Genomic DNA, 7,234 nt, shown 5'->3' with positions numbered 1-7,234 from the left:
TCTCGGAATTCATGTTGCCGATTATGATATACCGTGTGCCGTGTACCATCGTTTCCGAAACGTCAAAATGCGAGTTTTATGTGTCGATTAATCTATTACAATGAATATGTCGATTACAATTGAAGATCTCTCGATGTTGTAATATTGATTGTCACTTGAGATGTAAACGAGAATCTGGTCTAGAGGCGGCAAACTATCGATAGTAATCGCCATCGATATTTTCCGATATAATGAACTCTACTATCGATAGTAATCGATAGTTTTCAGAAAGTGGAACGAATCGCATCATTATTCCCGAAAATACAACATTTATTGAACACTAGCTGATGTACCCGTGCTTCGCTACGGGATTCTCAGAAAGACTGACTTTGTGGTTTTCCTAACTGAAATCAACATAGGTCATTACAAAAACGTGAGTATGAATGTAGCGATTAAAAGCAATGCTATCATATAAAATACTCGATCAAATGGAAAGCCGCATGTTTTATTACTTTTAACGAACAGTGCTGCGGTTAGATTGCGGTGCCAATCTAATACTCCAAAGTTCCAGAGCTGGGATGACCAGGCCGCAGATTGCCATGAACACTCATCTTCCATTGTTCTGCTAAATATGCACACTGTTCATTCCAATCAGTGCCTCAAAAGAGGGGTTGGATAGCCCGAATGCTATGATGATCCAGTGTGTTACGTACCAGTAGTATCAGAAAATTTAAAAACCAGGAGAATGGCATGCTAAAGAAGAAAGTTATCTAACTCCCCAGCTACTTCCCATCAATATTCAGGCAGGCTGTTACACTCTGTACGACTGGGCGAGTTGACCGTGTGGTTAGCGGTGCGCAGGTGTGAGCTTGCATCCGAGAGATAGTGGATTCGAACCCCACTGTCGGCAGCGCTGAAGATGGTATTCCGTTGTTTCCCCACTTTCACACCAGTCAAATGCTGGGCCTGAACCTTAATTAAGGCCTAAGGCACTCCCAGCCCTTTCCTATCCCATCCTCGCCATGAAACTTATGTCGGTGCGACGTAAATCAAATAAAAAATACTCTGTACGCAGCAGTAATCCTATCTACCGGAGATGAGGGGCAACAGAAGACACACAGCACATCACGACAAACAATGGTCAATGGTACTGTTATTGTTGATCAATGTTCTGAGATTTCTATATTGTAGGCCTTCACATTTAGTTTTCTTTCGACTCTGCGATTTGTAAAATATTTTATACCGTAAACTGTAGTTTCTTATTCTCCGACTTTACATACCGATTTTCATTAAATACTGTTTACCCATTTTCTCGTTACTCGGCGCTGATAGGGACTTGGTAACAAAAATCCAGGTTCATGAATATCTTTGTGATCATAGCCAGTACGGCAACAATGTATAAGACATGAATAATAGGAAATTTAATACTATATAACCTTAGTTATGTAGCATTCATCAATTACACCTCTAATAAGAAATATTTGAGAATTAAATTTTAGGCCTTCCCCTAAACTACCATTCCACTCAGCGTGAATAAAATAATTTACAGCCTAGACTATAGCGCCTTATTTCCTGACTTTGCATACCTATTTTCATCAAGATAGGACTACTAATAACAACAATATTTGAGAATTAAATTTTAGACCTTCCCCTAAACTACGATTTTTCGCAGCGTGTATACAATTATTGATAGCCGAAATTGTAGCAACTTATTTCCCAACTTTGCATACCCATTTTCTTTAAAATACGACCACTAATAATATAAATAGTTTAGAATTCAATTTTAGGCTTTCCCCTAAACTACCATTTCACTCAGCGTGAGTAAAATGATTTATAGCCTAAATTATAGAGGCTCATCCCCCAACTTCACATACCGATTTTCATTAGACCACTATTAACATAAATAGTTGAGAATTCAATTTTAGGCCTTCCCCTAAACTACCATTTCACTCAGCGTGAGTAAAATGATTTATAGCCTAGATTGTAGAGGCTCATACCCTGACTTCACATACCAATTTTCATCAAATTCTCTTCAACCGTTTTCTCGTGATGCGTGTACATACAGACAGACAGAAATTACGGAAATGTAAAAAGTGCATTTTCTTGTTACTATGGACATGACCGATACAGAAATACCATTGTTACTGCATATCGCATTAACAGTTATATTTGAGTGATTTTATGACTTATTTGTGTAACTTACATTATTGTAGTGTTTTATTTATATTTCTTGAAATTGTGAATAGAGGGCAGCACTTGGCTTCCGGGACTGTTTTCTGGCGCAAGTGACTGGCGAGAGAAAGGGAGTAGCGCGTCAGACATGCCGCTAGTAACATGTAGAGACAGCAGTCTCACAAAATACTAGCACAACAGTGCTAACCTTTCAGGTGCAGCCAAACCATTGGCACAATAACAATTAGGAACACAAGTGTAAAGAATATTTCGAGTGTTAATTTGTGTCAGTACGTACCGCATGTGTAAATAAAATTTTATTGTATATGTACAAGAAGTACGTTCAGTACTAGTGCCTTTTGTAATTCACGTACATCTAAATATATGTGACTTGTGTACCTTTTATGTTTTATATACTGTATTGCCTTAATAACATTTAAGTGGTCCTCCGAAAGTGTAATTCATTGTTTTTATGTGTGGTTATCATACGCGACCTCCAGAGGTAAAGTTTTGATCGAAAAATAAACAACATTTTCATCTCGGTCAAACATTTTGGTCCTAACGGGCCGGATACTTCGAGCTTTCATTTTATGTGACAACAAACATAGTGCATTTACAGTGACTGGATTATGCCGATAATATATTGTGATGTATCGTGGTGCAATTTATGACGCAATTCGCCACATGGCTGATTTACGCGCGAACTCACGCCGCTAAATCAGAGCTACCAACCGCGCCGGTCAAATCTTCCGCGCTGTGGAATACAACCTGTGGACTGTTGGCAGTAGCAACCCTGAGCCATATCAAGATGGCTCCTTGATGACAACAACTACTTCCCACACCTTACAAGGTCAGATCCAATTCATATCTTTATTCCTATCCTTTCATTATGGCAGAGGAGAGTATTAAAATTCTAATACGCAAACGAGGTGTAATAAAGGGCAGCGTAACACGTATTAAAAACTTCGTAGATGGGTTTAACAGTGAGCAGGGAATTGTGGCTATTATCTCTCGTAGGGAAAGTTTAGAGGAATTGAAACAAAGGTATGAGGACATTCAATCCCAGCTAGAAATCAGTGAGGAGGGAGAAACATACGAAGCAGATAGAGAAATATTTGAAGACACATATCATCAGATAAAGGTCGACATAGACAGAATAATCACCCAGCATGAAATAACAGGTCTTTCCAGACACTCCAGTCAAGGGAATATCTCAGTAAGCAATAATTACAATGGGGCGCACATCAAATTACCTACTATTACACTGAAACCATTTGGAGGCGAGTACGAAGACTGGAGAGGATTTCACGATTCCTTTGTATCTATGATCCATAACAATCAAGATTTGCATGATATACAGAAATTTCACTACCTAATTAGCAGTCTAAGAAACGAACCTCTTTCAATTGCACAAAGTCTCCCTCTATCTGCTGAAAACTACAGCATAGTTTGGCAAAGGTTAATAGACAGGTTTCAAAACAACAAATTAATTTCGTCAATCCACATTAAACGGATATTAGAGCAAGACTCAATCCAGAAAGAGAATGCCAGTTCTCTCAGAGAGGCTATAAACACAAGTCAGGCCAATGTAAAAGCATTACAAGCCCTTGACTTAGATGTTTCAATTGAAGATTTATTATTGTCACAATTGTTAATCAACAAACTAGACCCAGCGACTAGGAAGGCATGGGAAATACACACTTCAGGTTCTGAGTTAGAATCTCTGGAGGTGTTGTGGACATTTTTAGAAAAGAGATGTTTAGCACTTGAGGCAATCAAGCCAGGTACTCAAGTTCAACAGATTAAACAGTCGATTAGATCTACACCCAAACATCAAGTAAGCAATGTGCATGCTAGTGTTAATTACCAATGTGTACTCTGCAAGGGCTCACATTACCTATTTAAGTGCGAGTCCTTCAAAAGGCTCAATGTCCATGAGAGACATAATGTTGTGAGAGATTACAAATTATGCTTTAACTGCTTGGGCAGTAATCATAATGTCAATCAGTGCCAATCAGGCTCGTGCAAGATGTGCGGAAAGTATCACAATTCACTATTGCATGATGACACCAGACGTGACCGCAGCAGGCCAATGCTTAGCTCACGGGAAACAGAGAGAGAACACAGCTCACGCCAAGCAGTAGCTAATCACACAACCCGTTCAACAGATGTTACTCACTGCGCTGTCAAGGAATCCGATCTGTCTACAGTCTTGATATCAACAGCGATAGTCAAGGTTAAGGACATTCACGGTAATATGCATGAGGCTAGATGTCTTTTGGATTCAGGTTCTCAGACAAATTTCGTGAGCGAAGAACTAGCTCAATTATTACGTCTAAGAAAACAAAAACATGTTACACCAGTAACTGGAATTAACGGTGCAGGAGTTCAAACCTCACACTGCATTACAGTTCATTTGCAATCTGCGGTCAGCCCTTTCAATGTAGATGCCACATGCTTAGTGCTACCAAAGATTACAAACAATTTGCCAAGTAGAAAAATCGACATTTCAAGATGGAATCTACCCACCAATATAAAATATGCCGACAGAAATTTCCACATTCCAAGCAAGATTGATTTGCTACTCTGTGCAGACATATTCTTTAAGGTTATATTGGAGGGCAAGAAAACTCGTGATGGGTATCCAACATTGCAGAATACGAAACTGGGTTGGGTAGTAGCTGGCCAGGCACCCATACAACACCAAGGGGAACATGCAACATCACTATTCATCCAGGTAGACCAATTAGACACACACCTTAAAAGATTCTGGGAAATAGAAGAACTGAATATGCCACCAATCACTAAAGAAGAAAGAGATTGCGAAGAACACTTCACTAAGAACACAACGCGAGATGCTACAGGAAGGTTCCGAGTTCGACTGCCACTTAAACAGACTTCATCGCAGTTAGGGAATTCATACCCTCAGGCAGTAGTGAGATTCTACAGTACTGAGAAGAAACTTAATCGTGATCCCAAATTAAGAGAAGAATATTCAGCATTCATGAATGAATATCTGAAACTTGGCCACATGAAACCGGTACCCACGTGCACTGAAGATGGAGGATACTTCATGCCACATCATGCCGTATTCAAACCAACAAGTACCAGCACTAAAACTCGTGTTGTCTTTGATGCGTCTGCTAAGACTGACAGTGGCGTATCTTTGAATGACAAGTTACTCGTAGGTCCTACCATACAAGACGACCTGCATTCTATTGTACTACGTTTCAGATCACACAAGATTGCTCTTGTCGCAGATATTACAAAAATGTATCGACAAATACAAGTTGACAACAAGGACATGAAACTACAACGAATACTATGGAGAAACACTAGCACCGAACCTCTCCAGTGTTATGAACTCACGACAGTTACTTACGGTACGGCAAGTGCTCCCTTTCTCGCTGTGAGGTGTTTGAAACAGTTAGCCGATGACGAGTCAAAGGAATTTCCACAAGCAGCAGCTGTCCTTAGAAAGGATTTTTATGTTGATGACCTCCTAACCGGAGCCAGTACTGAATCAGAAGCCATTCGTTTACAGCAAGAATTAGAGACATTACTGTTAAGAGGGAGATTTGAACTTAAGAAATGGTGTTCTAACAGCAGTAAGGTCATGTCAAAAATACCAGAAGAAAATAGAGAAACCAAATCACCACTTCAACTCGACAATGCAGACACAGTAAGAACATTGGGAATACTCTGGCACCCTTCTACGGACCAGTTTCAATTCGACATAACTGTTAAAAGGGTTTCCCATGCAACCAAGAGAAGTGTACTCTCAACTATTGCTGCAATTTTTGACCCTCTGGGCTTATTGGGTCCAGTTATTCTCTCATGCAAGGTCTTCATGCAACAACTCTGGACCTTTCAATTAAAATGGGATCAAAACCTGCCGAGTCAGCTTCTTAACACTTGGAATGCTATTTACTCGCAATTACCAGAACTTAACGACATCAAAATTGACAGGGACATTTTAAGTAAGACTAAAGTTGTAAATTGTGAATTACATGGTTTCTGCGACGCCTCTGAACGTGCTTACGGGGCTTGCGTGTACATTCGTACCACAGATGAAGAAGGGCTTATTTCATGCAATTTGATGTGTTCTAAATCAAGAGTCGCCCCACTTAAACAATTGTCAATTCCACGCTTAGAATTGTGCGGCGCTCTCCTGTTAGCAAGATTACTTAAGCGAACGTTCACGAGTCTCAACCTGGATATAAGTTCTATTCATGCGTGGACAGACTCTACAATTGTCTTACAATGGATTGCGTCACCGTCGACGAGGTGGAAAACATTCGTCGCCAACCGGGTCTCTGAAATCCAGGACACGGCAGAAAACTGCACATGGCATCATGTGTCTACACAAGAGAATCCAGCTGACATATTGTCACGAGGAAGCGAGCCTCAAGCATTAAAATCACATGACCTCTGGTGGCATGGACCGTCCTGGTTGTGCCAGCCTGAAGAATTATGGCCAATCAGTACTGCAGAATGTACCTCAGAAGCACTTGAAGCCAAACCCACTACATGTGCAATCAACAGCTGCGATAATGAAGACATCACTACACGGTTTTCCTCGTTATCAAGAATGAAACGTGTCTTTGCGTACTGTAAAAGATTCATCTACAATTTACAGCACTCACATGCGAAGATTACAGGAAATCTAAGCACGGAAGAATGCAACAATGCACTACGTTGCTGTGTACGATATATTCAACACCAGGAATTTCAGAAGGAAATTCAATATCTTCAACTGAAAAAAGAAGTTGACAAGAGAAGTCAGTTAAAATCTCTCGCTCCATTTCTTGATAAAGATGAGTGTCTCAGAGTGGGCGGGCGATTACGTAATGCAGACGCAGCATATGACCAGAAACATCAGATTATACTACCAGCGCATCACCATGTCACGAAATTAATTATTCGTGACGAACACTTAAGATTACTACATGCTAGCACACAGCTACTAGTTGCATCACTTAGAATGAAGTATTGGATTCCTCACGCCAGGACAACTGTCAAAGGTGTCATTCGCAAATGTGTGACATGTTACAGGTTCAAGGCCGAGAGCTCATCGCAATTG

The sequence above is a fragment of the Anabrus simplex genome, chromosome 4 (assembly GCF_040414725.1).
Source record: "Anabrus simplex isolate iqAnaSimp1 chromosome 4, ASM4041472v1, whole genome shotgun sequence".
Lineage (NCBI taxonomy): Eukaryota > Metazoa > Arthropoda > Insecta > Orthoptera > Tettigoniidae > Anabrus > Anabrus simplex.
This window is presented reverse-complemented; position numbering follows the sequence as displayed.